The sequence below is a fragment of the Balaenoptera physalus genome (assembly GCF_965194825.1).
Source record: "Balaenoptera physalus genome assembly, chromosome: 15".
In the NCBI taxonomy this organism is placed as follows: Eukaryota; Metazoa; Chordata; class Mammalia; order Artiodactyla; family Balaenopteridae; genus Balaenoptera; species Balaenoptera physalus.
The window spans coordinates 31,484,627-31,499,646 of NC_138894.1; the positions used below are offsets into that span (position 1 = coordinate 31,484,627).

At 39.0% G+C, this 15,020-nt stretch overlaps 1 protein-coding gene across 7 annotated transcripts in view; it reads left to right on the top strand.

Annotated features, from left to right (window-relative positions):
• The window catches only part of M1AP (meiosis 1 associated protein), a 96,840-nt gene that overhangs the window by 56,113 nt on the left and 25,707 nt on the right, over positions 1 to 15,020 (top strand). The gene's annotated exons all lie outside the window — the stretch shown is intronic.

Sequence of the window (15,020 nt, forward strand, 5' to 3'; positions counted from 1 at the left end):
GACAGGAACACAATCCCACTTATAAAAAAAAAAAATGAGACAGCAAAAGAATATGTCACAGATGAAGGAGCAAGGTAAAAACCTACAAGACCAAATAACTGAAGAGAAAATAAGCAATCTACCTGAAAAAGAATTCAGAGTAATGATAGTAAAGATGATCCAGAATCTTGGCAATAGAATGGAGGCATGGATTGAGAAAATACAAGAAATGTTTAACAAAGATCTAGAGGAACTAAAGAACAAACAAACAGAGATGAATAACACAATAACTGAAATGAAAAATACACTACAAGGAATCAATAACAGAATAACTGAGGCAGAAGAACGAATAAGTGAGCTGGAAAACAAAATGGTTGAAATAACTGCCTAGGAGCAGAACAAAGAAAAAAGAATGAAAAGAATTGAAGACAATCTCAGAGACCTCTGGGACAACACTAAATGCACCAACATTAGAATTACAGGGGTCCCAGAAGAAGAAGAGAATAAGAAAGTGTCTGAGAAAATATTTGAAGAGATTATAGTCAAAAATTTCCCTAACATGGGAAAAGAAATAGTCACCCAAGTCCAGGAAGCACAGAGAGTCCCATACAGGATAAACCCTAGGAAAAACACAACAAGACACATATTAATCAAACTAACAAAAATTAAATTCAAGGAAAAAATATTAAAAGCAGCAAGGGAAAAACAAACAATAACATACAAAGGAATCCCCATAAGGTTATCAGCTGATTTCTCAGCAGAAACTCTGTAGGCCAGAAGAGAGTGGCAGGATATACTTAAAGTGATGAAAGAGAAAAACCTACAACCAAGATTACTCTACCAAGCAAGGATCTCATTCAGATCTGACGGAGAAATCAAAAGCTTTTCAGAAAAGCAAAAGCTAAGAGAATTCAGCACCACCAAACCAGCTTTACAACAAATGCTAAAGGAACTTCTCTAGGTGGGAAACACAAGAGAAGAAAAAGACCCTCAAAAACAAACCCAAAACAATTAAGAAAATGGTAGTAGGAACATACATATCGATAATAACCTTGAATGTAAATGGATTAAGTGCCCCAACCAAAAGACACAGACTGGCTGAATGGGTCCAAAAACAAGACCCATATATATGTGGTCTACAAGAGACCCACTTCAGACCAAGGGACACATACAGACTGAAAGTCAAGGGATGGAAAAAGATATTCCATGCAAATGGAAATCAAAAGAAAGCTGGAGTAGCAATACTCGTATCAGATAAAATAGACTTTAAGATAAAGACTGTTAAAAGAGATAAGGAGGGACACTACATAATGATCAAGGGATCAAGCCAAGAAGAAGATATAACATTGTAAATGTTTATGCACCAACATAGGAGCACCTCAATACATAAGGCAAATGCTAACAACCATGAAAGGAGAAATTGACAGTAACACAATAATAGTAGGGGACTTTAACACCCCACTTACACCAATGGACAGATCACCCAAACAGAAAATTAATAAGGAAACACAAGCTTTAAATGACACAATAGACCAGATAGATTTAATTGATATTTATATAACATTCCACCTGAATGTGGCAAAATACACTTTCTTCTCAAATGCACATGGAACATTCTCCAGGATAGATCACATCTTGGGTCACAAATCAAGCCTTGGAAAATTTTTAAAAATTGAAATCATATCAAGCATTTTTTTCTGACCACAACGCTATAAGATTGGAAATCAATTACAGGAAAAAAAAACTGTAAAAGCACAAATACATGGAAGCTAAACAGTGAACTACTAAATAACAAAGAGATCACTGAAGAAATCAAAGAAGGAATTTAAAAATACATAGAAACAAATGACAATGAAAACACGATGACCCAAAACCTATGGGACACAGCAAAAGCAGTTCTAAGAGGGAATTTTATAGCAATTCAATCTCACCCCAAGAAAAATCTCAAACAATCTCACCCTACACTCAAAACAAATAGAGAAAGAAGAACAAAGAAAACCCAAGTCGGTAGAAGGAAAGAAATCATAAAGATCAGAGCAGAAATAAATGAAATAGAAATGAAGAAAACAATAGCAAAGATCAATAAAACTAAAAGCTTGTTCTTTGAGAAGATAAACAAAATTGATAAACCCTTAGCCAGACTCATCAAGAAAAAAAGTGAGAGAACCCAAATCAGTAAAATTAGAACTGAAAAAGGAGAAATCACAACTGACACCACAGAAATACAAAGGATTATAAGCGACTACTACAAACAACTATATGCCAATAAAATGGACAACTACAAAGAAATGGACAAATTCTTGGAAAGGTACAATTTTCCAAGACTGAACCAGGAAGAATTAGAAAATATAAACAGACCTATCACAAATAATGAAATTGAAACTGTGATTAAAAATCTTCCAACAAACAAAAGTCCAGGACCAGATGGCTTCACAGGTGGATTCTATCAAACATTTAGAGAAGAGCTAACACCGATCCTTCTCAAACTCTTCCAAAAAATTGCAGAGGGAGAAACACTCCCAAGTTCATTCTACAAAGCCACCATTACCCTGATACCAAAACCAGAAAAAGACATCACAAAAAAAGAAATGTGATACACCACATTAACAAATTAAGGAATAAAAACCATATGATCATCTCAATAGACGTAGAAAAAACTTTTGACAAAATTCAACACCCATTTAAGATAAAAACTCTCCAGAAAATGGGCATAGAGGGAACCTACCTCAACATAATAAAGGCCATATATGACAAACCCACAGCAAACATCATACTCAATGGTAAAAAACTGAAAGCATTTCCACTAAGGTCAGGAAGAAGACAAGGATGTCCACTCTCACCACTCTTACTCAACATAGTTTTGGAAGTCCTAGCACGGCAATCAGAGAAGAAAAAGGAATACAAATTGGAAAAGAAGAAGTAAAACTGTCACTGTTTGCAGATGACATGATACTATACATAGAAAATCCTAAGGATGCCACCAGAAAACTACTAGAACTAATCAATGAATTTGGTAAAGTTTCAGGATACAAAATTAATGCACAGAAATCTCTTGCATTCCTATACACTAACACTGAAAAATCAGAAAGAGAAATTAAGGAAACAATCCCATTTACCATTGCAACTAAAAGAATAAAATACGTAGGAATAAACCTGTCTAAAGAGGTGAAAGACTTGTACTCAGAAAACTATAAAACACTGATGAAAGAAATCAAAGATGACATAAACAGATGGAGAAATATACCATGTTCTTGGATTGGAAAAATAAATATTGTGAAAAAGACTATACTACCCAAAGCAATCTACAGATTCAATGCAATCCCTATCAAACTACCAATGGCATTCTTCACAGAATTAGAACAAAAAATTTTACAATTCGTATGGAAACACAAAAGACCCCGAATAGCCAAACAATCTTGAGAAAGAAAAACAGAGCTGGAGGAATCAGGCTCCTGACTTCAAACTATACCACAAAGCTACAGTAATCAAGACAGTATGGTACTGGCACAAAAACAGAAATATAGATCAATGGTACAGGATAGAATGCCCAGAGATAAACCTACACACATATCACCTAATTTACAACAAAGGAGGCAAGAACATACAATGGAGAAAAGACAGCCTCTTCAATAAGTGGTGCTGGGAAAACTGGACAGCTACATGTAAATGAATGAAATTAGAACACTACCTAACACCATACACAAAAATAAACTCCAAATGGATTAAAGTCCTAAATATAAGACCAGACACTATAAAACTCTTAGAGGAAAACATAGGAAAAACACTCTTTGACATAAACCACAGCAAGATCTTTTTTCACCCACCTCCTAGAGTAATGGAAATTAAAAGAAAAATAATCAAAATGGGACTTAATTAAACTTAAAAGCTTTTGCACAGCAAAGGAAACCATAAACAAGACCAAAAGACAACCCTCAGAATGGGAGAAAATATTTGCAAATGAAACAATGAACAAAGGATTAATCTCCAAAATATACAAACATCACATGGAGCTCAATATCAAAAAAACAAACAATCCAATTAAAAATTGGGTGGAAGACCTAAATAGACATTTCACCAAGGAAGACATACAGATGGCCAATAAGCACATGAAAATATGCTCAACATTACTAATTATTAGAGAAATGCAAATCAAAACTACAATGAGGTATCACCTCACACGGGTCAGAGTGGCCATTATCAAAAAATCTAGAAACAGTAAATGCTGGAAAGGGTGTGGTGAAAAGGGAACCCTCCTGCTAACTCATATATATGTAATCTAAAACAACAAAAGAAAAAAAAATGGTACCGATGAACCTAGTTCCAGGGCAGGAATAAAGACATAGGCATAGAGAATGGACTTGAGGACACGGGGTGGGAGGGGGAAGCTGGGGCGAAGTGAGAGTAGCATCGACATATATACACTACCGAATGTAAAATAGTTAACTAGTGGGAAGCAGCAGCATAGCACAGGGAGATCAGCTCCGTGCTTTGCAATGACGTAGAGGGGTGGGATAGGGAGGATGAGAGGGAGGCTCAAGAGGGAGGGGATATTGGGACATATGTATGCATATGGCTGATTCACTTTGATGTACAACAGAAACTAACACAGTATTGTGAAGCAGTTATACCCCAATAAAGATCTATTTTTTAAAAAAATCAAGGGGAAAAAAAAGACCAAAAACCCTATAGAAAAATGGACAAAAGACATAAACAGATAATTCAAAAAATATTTTTAAATGGTCCTTAAATATATAAAAATATGCTCAACTTTACTCATAATTAGAAAAATGAAAACTAAGACTACACCAACATACCATCTCCCACCTTTAGATCAACAAAAGCTAAAAAGTATGACAACACATTCTGTTGGTGAGGCTACATTTCCATTCATTGCCGGTAGAACGCACAGTGGTACAACACATTTGGAGGGGAATTTGGCAGTATCTAACAAAACTACTTAGGCATTTACTTTTGACTCACCATTCCCACTTCTAAGAATCCAATACCCTGAAGATATACCTCTAACAATATAAAAATGCATACATATATACAGGATTACAAAGCTGTTATACAGTCTTTCTAGATTTTTATTTTTGATGTTTAGGATATGTTTTAGGACTTTCTTCAGTTTCTGTGCCTTTTTTTTTTTTTTTTTAACATTTCCTTACTCTACCTAACTCCCCAGTAAGTCTTATATTCTTTCTTGGTTCCTCCTACTTTTGTTTTCACCTCAGAGTAGATCTCTCAGCTCGCTTGGGCATTAAAGAGACAAAATTCCTTGGTCTAGTTCTCAGGGCCTCACCAACAGATTTAATGCCTTCCTAGCCCCACTTCCTCCTTTTCCTAAATAAGCATTTCCCTGCTCTCCTTCCCCACCTCGGTGCCTATGAAAACACTTCTTCCCAGTCCACTTTTCTAATTTGCGTTGCAATTTACATTAAGTGCTTTTTGTTTATAGAATATGTAAATTAGTTTGTGCAGGAAAAGAAGGCTTTTAAAATACCTTCTATGTCTAGTGTTTCCCAGGTCAAACTATGCTTTAGATGTTGGTAAATCTCAATCAGTAGTGATCAACCCCTTTTGCAGGTGGGTTGCATTTTTTCCTCAGTAAAATGAAAATAGAGCTAATTGAGACCCATAGATAAAATATTTTTTCTTACACCTTGAATCATATACTTTATTTAAGAGAAAAATGTCACCAGAAAAAGAAGAAAGAAATGGCACTGGCATTTAGTAACTAAAATGTTCGTGTGTAGACAGCTGGGAGGCAGCTTTCTAATCTTTCATCCATTATAGTTGCATGATGCTTTAAAGTCTACAAAGTGCTTTCAGGTGTCATCATTTCATACTCAAATGAACACTAAGCCTAGGTATTATTATCATTCCCACTTTACAGATGAAGAAATTGAGCTTAGAGAGATGAAGTGACTGGTCTAAGGTCACAGAGCAAGTTAGGAGCAGAAGGGCTAAGATTAGTTTATTCTGTGCAGTGCAGCACTTACTGAGCTCCTGTTGTATTCCAGACACTGTGCTAGTGCTGAGGGTGCAGAGGTGGATAAGGTGCTACATCTGGTATCCACAGGCATAGAGACACCCTTCATAACCAGGACCCTCTTTACTGCACCTGCAGGATCTCCTTTCTATTTGGGCTAGCCAGGGCAGGGCAAGTCAGGCATCTCAAAGCAGGACTGGGTGGGAATTCCCTGGTGGTCCAGTGGTTAAGACTCTGCACTTCCACTGCAGGGGGCCCGGGTTGAATCACTGGTCAGGAACTAAGAAGCCATGCAGCTCGGCCAAAAATTAAAAAAAAAAGCAAGATTGGATGGCAGGGAATATTGTCAACTCCTTGTCACAGGGTGTTGCTCCCACGGCTCCAGATGTGTGGGGATGCAGTGCAGCTTCTCCCTTAGAGAAGTCCCTACCACCAATCACAGGCTTCTTCACCCTTAGAAACACACAGGCCTGAGAAAAAGCAATTCTGAGAAGATTACTTTCCCAGCCAAAGTAATTGCTCTGGAAACATTTTCTTTCCTAATTCATCTTCTTACTAAGGGCTGAAATATTTGGAATTAGGTTGGGACATGTCTCAGAGCTAGAGGTTCCACAGGTCCCTATTTTGTCTCTAATAATGTAAATCATCCATCGTGAATCATTAGTATTTCATTCTTTAGTTAACAGTCAAGCCTTTTTTTTTTTTAGTCCACCTTAGGCTGCACCAGCTTGACCCTCCATCATAAAACTCTCTGGGTAGCTGACTAGGGCTGGAAAAGAGGCATGTCCACTACAAGCTGAGGGATCTCTGCTTGTGTTCTGTTCATGGGACTCCCAGATTCCTCTCCCATCTTTCCACCACTGCCCACTACCACCACAGAACAGGAAAGCATGTGTGGGAGGCCTGGGCTGAGACGTGGGCATCCCACACAAGCTAATAGTTCGGCACACCTTCAAACAAATATTTTTAAAATACTAATTCAACAATTGTTTAGGAGCCAAAGGCTACAAAGAGGAAGAGAAAGGAAAGGAGTACTGGTTCTGTTCTGCCCAGTCCTGCACACTTCCCTAAGCAGAGCCAAAGCCTTGCAGTAATGGAACCCACCCTTCTTAGAAATAGGTGTAGTGACTACCTGTTGTTACATGAGTGTGTTCCTTTGTGGGGGTCTCATCCTTCACCCCAGCAGTTTGTGCCAGTCCTCCCTTCCTCCCTTCTGCTTTAGCCTTCTTGCTATTCCTCCAGTATACCAAGCTCGTGCTCACTTCAAGACCTTTGACCTTGCTGATTCCTTTATAAGGAACAATCTTCCCACAGATGTTTTCATGAATCAGTCCTTCACTTGGTTCAAGTCTCTGCTCAACTATTACCTTCTTAGAGCATACTTCTTCCCTGGCCAGCCAATTCTCACACACACACTTATCCTGATTTATTTTCTTCATAGTTACCTATTATTATCTGTAATTGTTTTCTGTTTTATTTGTTTATTTTCTGTTCTCCCACTAGGATGGTAAACCATGAAAGCAGAGAATTTGTCTTTTTCTTTGTTGACACCAAGCAGTGCCTAGCTCATAGAAGGCACTAAATAAATAATTATTTGAATGACAAATTAAATGAATGAATAAGTGAATGAATGAATGAATGGCAACAGTACTCTCCTGGGAGGGTATAGTTCTGGGAAATAAATTTTCTCTATCTCATTACACTTCTACTGATGTTTTAACCCCTCTTATAGACTGGGGCCCTAGGAAGATGATCACCACTTGGTCAGTCCTGTGCTCACTTCTCTGCAGAGGACACGCTGCCTTAACCCCCACTACCCCTGCCACCTCCTTTCAAGGGGCTTCTCCTTTTTCCCAGGGTCCAATCATTACCACCACAAATGAGGCATATGAGCTCCGAAACACAAGCTAGACTGCCCCTAACATTTTGAGCTGTCAGAGACTATCCCCTTGCAGTTATTGATTTAAAGACAGTGGTTGAATGACCTTCACAGTTGTTCCTGAGCAAACTTTGTCTGCTCTGATTTCTTATCCTAGTTGTTAACATCCTGAAGCCACTCCTGTATTCACAGGGTAGACAGCACTGATTGTAAACTGACCCAGGAAGGCTAAGGTACCATGATTATATAGTTTCTGTAGTGGTTCTTGACATTTTTGGGGTCACAGAGCTCTTCTGAGAATCTGATAAAAGCTAAGGTCCTATCCCCCTCCTCCACCCCTCCAAAATACACCTATACACATATAGACAAAATTGTATACAATTTCAGGGGTTCCCAGAACCCCTGAAGCCCATCCATAACACCCAAGGATGGGTGACATGATGGTCATTTAGAAAGAAATAGGTTTGCCCTATAGGTCAAGACCTTTGTGGGACTGGGGAGGATGTGCAGGACTGGCCAGGAGCATTGTTATCCTGGGCTTCTACTTTAGACATTCTATGTCAAGAGAGAAATATAGCCATTATACACGTAAGTATGTGTTAAAAGTGTTAAATTCTCCCATTTTAAACACATTTCAATTTTGTAACCCTATTTTAGGGTTGACTTCTGAGAAGGATTGTTTTAGGCATTACCTTACTACCTTTAGGCTTTCTTAGTCTTTCCCATTATTGTGCCTCTTCCAGAAAAGCTTAGCTCAGTGAAGGATGTCACTGCTCATGGCCACAGGGAGGCAGGGTAAGTCCAAAAACTGAACGTGAATGCCGGCTGGCTGCAGCTAGACTGCAACAGACTAGGCCTTCCTCGCTTGTCAGGAGCACCCAGACACTCAGAGCTGCCACCTTCACTCCAGTAACCTTTCTAATTCATAACAGTGTGACCAGTCCCTGCTAGCCAGTCAATATGGAAGCTGTTCTTCAACGTCTGAGAAGTCTCCTTCCCGTTCCCCAGGTTTAGTACATTTAGTTATATTTGTGAGGAACACAGGACCAGGTGTTGATGTTCTTACGTATGTTGGTGGCAGGGAGAAAGTCACCGAGATAAGTGATTGGAAAAAAAAGAATTTTAAAAAAGGAAAACACATTCTTTTCCTATAAGAGCAAATCATTTTGTTGATGAGAGAGAAGGAAGAAATGCCATTTGTTAGACCTACTGCATGCCATTCATGCAGGTAATCATCTCACTTCTTATGCCTCCTATAACTATGAAATAGGTTGTGCTATCCACACTTTGCCCAAAGTCACATAGCTAACAACTTTCAAGCCACAATTCAAACCCTTGTCTTTCCACTACATTCCACTTCCTTTCATTAACTCAAAAAAAGTTAAGAAAACCCTTCAAGAGAAACAAAGTAACAAGTATAATTAGTATTGCCGTATGGAGTCCACAGACACCCAGGAGGTACTGATTAAAGCCAATAGGGAGGATATAATTAAGCATAACTTCTTGGACAAAGTCAGTTCTGAGTTGGAATCTGGAGGAGCTGCAGGCCATGGATTGACAAGAGTAATAAAAGCACTAAGGAAGGAAGTCACGTGACAGGGAGACTAGCTCAGTTGAAGCAGAAGAGTTACAGGAAAAAGTAATGAGAGCTGAGGAGGAGGGAGCAATTGTTTAACTCAACAGGCATTTGCTAATCTTCAGCTCTCTGCAAGCTGCTGAGCTGGGGGGTGGAGGGGTGGGGGGTGTTGATAGGTTCTCAACAGGTAGAGAAGAGAAGGAATGTATTGATATGAGCCATACAGAGTAAGGGAAGAATGGGGGTTTTGAGGAATAATGAGTAGTAACAAGTGGTACAGAATGAGTGAAGGGGGGCTTCCCTGGTGGTGCAGTGGTTGAGAGTCTGCCTGCCAGTGCAGGGGACACGGGTTCGAGCCCTGGTCTGGGAAGATCCCACATGCCACGGAGCAACTGGGCCCGTGAGCCATAATTACTGAGCCTGCGCGTCTGGAGCCTGTGCTCTGCAACAGGAGAGGCCGCGACAGTGAGAGGCCCGCGCACCGCGATGAAGAGTGGCCCCCGCTTGCCACAACTAGAGAAAGCCCTCGCACAGAAACGAAGACCCAACACAGCCATAAATAAATAAAAATTTAAAAAAAAAAAAAGAGTGAGTGAAGGGAATAAAAATGACAGCAGGAAGGCAGTATGTGCTCTTTAGGAAAGGAAGGATCTGATGAAACTATGTTTTAGAAAAATTAACTGGTAGTAAGAAGTACCAGAGGGGAAAGAATGGAGTTTGACGGGACAGCTAAGAGGCTTCTGCCATAATCCAGGCACAAGGAAATGACTGCTTGGACCAGTGACAGAGAATACGGAAAAGAAGTTCTCTCTCTAAAGTGTTCTGGTTTACACATTAGTCTTTAGCTTGGATAATGTGACTGTTTCTGAGAAGGTCCCCTCAAATCTGAAGCATAGCACCTCTATGGCGATTACCTGAGAACTTTTTCAAAGGAAGAAGCTCTGCTCTGTGGCTCTTCCAAGAACCTGTAGGTTAAGAAGTTGGAAAGAGCTCTCATGCCATATACAAAAATAAACTCAAAATGGATTAAAGGCTTAAATGTAAGACCTGAGACCGTAAAACTTCCAGAAGAAAATATAGGCAGTAAGCTCTTTGACATCAATCTTAGCAATATTTTTTTGAATATGTCTCCTCAGGCAAGGGAAACAAAGCAAAAATAAACAAACGGGACTACGACAAACTGAAAAGCTTTTGCACAGTGAAGGGAACTATCGACAAAATGAAAAGGCAGCCCACTGAATGGGAGAAGATACTTGCAAACGATATATCTGAAAAAGGGTTAATATCCAAAATATACAATGAACCTATACAACTCAACATCAAAAAACGAACAACCCGGGGCTTCCCTGGTGGCACAGTGGTTAAGAATCCGTCTGCCAATGCAGGGGAGACGAGCTCGAGCCCTGGTCCGGGAAGATCCCGCATGCCATGGAGCAACTAACCACGTGCACCAAAACTGAGCCTGCACTCTAGAGCCCGCGAGCCACAACTACTGAAGCGCGTGTGCCTAGAACCCCTGTGCCGCAATAAGAGAAGCCACCTAGATGAGAAGCCCGTGCACCGCAACGAAGAGTAGCCCCTGCTCACCAAAACTAGAGAAAGCCCATGCACAGCAATGAAGACCCAACACAGCCAAAAATAAATAAATTAAATAAATAAATTTTTAAAAAAAACAAAAAAATGAACAACCCAATTTAAAAATGGGTAAGGGACCTAGAGAGACATTTTTCCAAAGAAGACATACAGAAGGTCAACAGGCACATGAAAAGATGCTCAGCATCACTAATCATCAGGGAAATGCAAATCAACATCACAATCACTTCACACCTGTCAGAATGGCTATTATCAAAAAGACAGCAAATAATAAATGTTGACACGGATGTGGCGAAAAGGGAACCCTCATGCACTATTAGTGGGAATGTAAATTGGTGCAGCTACTATGGAAAACAGTATGGAGTTTCCTCAAAAAATTAAAAATAGAACTACCATATGATCCATCAGTTCCACTCCTGTGTGCTTATTCAAAGAAAAAACACTAATTTGAAAAGATATATGCACCCCTATGTTCATTGTAGCACTATTTACAGTAGCCTAGACATAGAAGAAACCTAAGTGCCCATCAATAGATGAATGGATAAAGAAGATGTGATATATATACACAATGGAATATTACTCAGCCATAGAAAAAAAAGAATGAAATCTTGCCATTTGCAACAACATGGATGGACCTAGAGGGTATTATTCTAAGTGAAATAAGTCAGACAGAGAAAGACAAATACTGTCAGATTTCACTTATATGTGTAATCTAAAAAACAAAACAAATGAACAAACATAACTAAACAGAAACAGAGTCATAGATATAGAGAACAAACAGGTGGTTGCTGTAGGGGAGGAGAGTAGGGAGAGCAGAGAAATAGCTGAGGGAGGGTAAGAGGTACAAACTTTCAATTACAAAATAAATGAGTCACAGGTATGAAATGTACAGTGTGGGGAATATAGTCAATAATTATGTAATATCTTTGTATGATGACAGATGGTAACTAGACTTACCGTGATGTTCATCTGGGGATGTATAAAAATATCAAATCACTATGTTGTGTACCAGGACCTAACATAGTGTTGTAAGTCAATTACACTTCAAAAACCAACAAACTGCTCCCTTTTCCTCACCAGAAAAAAAAAAAAAAAAAAAAACCAACAAACTCATAGAAAAAGAGATCAGATTTGTGGTTACCAGAGGCAGGGGGTGGGGGAGGGTGAATTGAATTAAGGTGGTCAAAAGGTACAAAATTCCAATTATAAGATAAATAAGTAAGGTACAACATAATAAATATAATTAACGCTGCTGTATATCATATATGGAAGTTGTTATAGAGTAAATCCTAAGAGTTCTCATTACAAGGAAAAATTTTTTTGTATTTCTTTAATTTTGTTTCTATGAGATGATAGATGTTCACTAAACTTATTGTGGTAATCATTTCATGATGTGCATAAGCCAAGTCATCATACTGTACACCTTAAACTTACACAGTGCTATATGTCGATTATATCTCAATAAAACTGGAAGAGAAAAAAGAAGTTGGAACGAACTTTAGCAACACTGATGGAGTGTCTGCAGGGAAGATTGGCATTTTCCTTCACAGAGGCAACATGTTTCAGGCCTGGTTCTTCAGCTTTACAGAATCAGAAAGTTGATTTTATCAACATCGTCTCAGAGATAGAGTCACCTTATCAAGCTCAAGACTAAAGTATTAGCCAGAATATTTTAGAGGAAGAACCATAACCACTATAATCACCAAGAAGAGCAGAAACTTGACAAACACATCCTGCCATCGGGATGCCTCACTGAGCCAGCACACCCTCTCCTCTGAGCCACGCTTGGATGATGGCTGCCAGCATCTGCCGCTGTTGCTCCCTTCCTCTGTGCTCCATTTCTGGCCAACCCTCTCCCCTTCTAATGGACACGTTCATTCTTTGGATAAGCCAGTACCATCCATAGGCTCTAGCCAAATCTTGCTCTGGTCTGTAAGCCATTCTCCTTTTTTTAAATTTATTTATTCTTTTTATGGTTTTTATTTATTTATTTAATTTATTTTTGGCTGCATTGGGTCTTCGTTGCTGTGCTCGGGCTTTCTCTCCAGTTGTGGCGAGCGGGGACTACTTCTCCTTGCAGTATGTGGGCTTTAGGCACGTGGGCTTCAGTAGTTGCACACAGGCTTCAGTAGTTGTGGCATGCGGGCTTGGTAGTTATGGCGCACGGGCTTAGTTGCTCCACGACATGTGGGATCTTCCTAGACCAGGGCTCGAACCCATGTCCCCTGCATTGGCAGGGGGATTCTTAACCACTGTGCCACCAGGGAAATCCCCATTCTCCTTTTTAAGGTGACTGTTTTTCATCGACCTCATCACTCTGTATTGATTTTATTGTTTAATTATTTGAGGAAACGCCTATTGTTCTTATTTCCAGATTCTCAACTTTGCTATTGTCCCCATGTACTGCCCATGGTAGGAATTTCTAATCTTCAACCCTTTCCCTGGGGAGAAAAAAACACTTATTTGTCTTATCCAAAATTCTGTTGTTTGAACTTGAAGCAATATTATCCTCTCTACTTTTTGAAATCCTTTGTTCAATTTCATTTATTTAGTTCTATATCTGCCTCCTTATGCTTTAATAACCATTTTGCCTCTCTGAAGAGAAGCTGTTCAGTCATTTCCATACTTCTTACTCAAGTTGAAGTCCAGGCTCAGAAAAATTACTTCTTGTTTTGCCTATGACACAGTAAGTTCCACATTATTAAAAAGAACGTTTCTCTTCGCTCATGAGGAATGTTTCTTTGACAATGACTTCATATTTATCACTGTAGTACCTGAAAACGTAGTAAAGCAGATGAGATTTTAAGGAGAAATGGTCAAGAATAATGTTGCTTTATAAACTCCTTAAGGCAAAGAATATCATATACCTTTGTATATTATTTCATCTTCTATGTAGTACATAATTAATATTATTGCTTGATGCAATGAATGAAATAGCTAGTATGCTAATGAACCCTCATAACAATCCACAGAAGATGGTAGAGGTTTTTTTTTTTTTTAAGTGAAAGTGACTTTATTTAGAGAGATACACATTCCATAGGCAGAATGTGGTCCATCACAGAGGGCGAGAGCAGCCGATGGTACAGTTTTAATTATACTGGTCAAAGAGAAATGCATTTGGTGCCCCTTTTCAGCCACAGAATAAGTCGATAAATATAACATGAAGTCACTTAAGTCTCACCACACTTTCCCTGCGTGGGTGCCAATACGTTGGACTGAAGCCCTTTGTTTCCTGTGGAGAGTCTGCCACCTCTGCAGACTTGTCCTCAGGAATGTCGTTCTAGAAATAAACCAGCTTTCTCCTTGGGGTCCATGAGTCATACATAGAAGTTAATTCATTGGAGCAACTGGCTTTTCTTAGGCCCTTTGTAAAAGTATTTCAGAGAGTCCCTCATGGTGAGGCAAAAAAAAGTCAGGTTCCTCTTCAGTTTCTTTCCAGCTCTTGTCTCATTTCCTCTCTCAGTGCTTCCTCCATCACCTTATACTTGGCTTTTACTGACAAACTTTACCTCCAGACCTAGATCCCAATTCCTGAGCTAGTGTTGCCTAAAGAAGGAAGTAGACCATCAAAGTCTCATTACCCCACCTACCTAGTCTCATTCATTCAGATTTGGAATCAAATCACACTCCACCAGACCATCCCTGTCTTCTTGGCTGCTAATCACACTTGTGAGATATAGTATGACAATGGCAAACTTGTATAATCTGTGTCAGAAGGTGGAGCTCAGGAATTCATCTTTTTTTCTTTTAGTCTTTTTTAAATTTATTTTTTTATAGCAGAGGTAATAACTGAATACATTTTCACTGTGAAACAACAATATAAAACTGAAGTCCCCCTTGTTAACTAAGTATTTAACTTGCATTGCTATATTATTTTTGGCTGTTCTTGTATTCTAGACTTTTTAAAAATATTCAATACAAGAAATACATGAATACAATAAAATACAAACAGTATAGAAGTATGAATAATAAAAAGTGAATGTATCTCAGAACTCTACCCC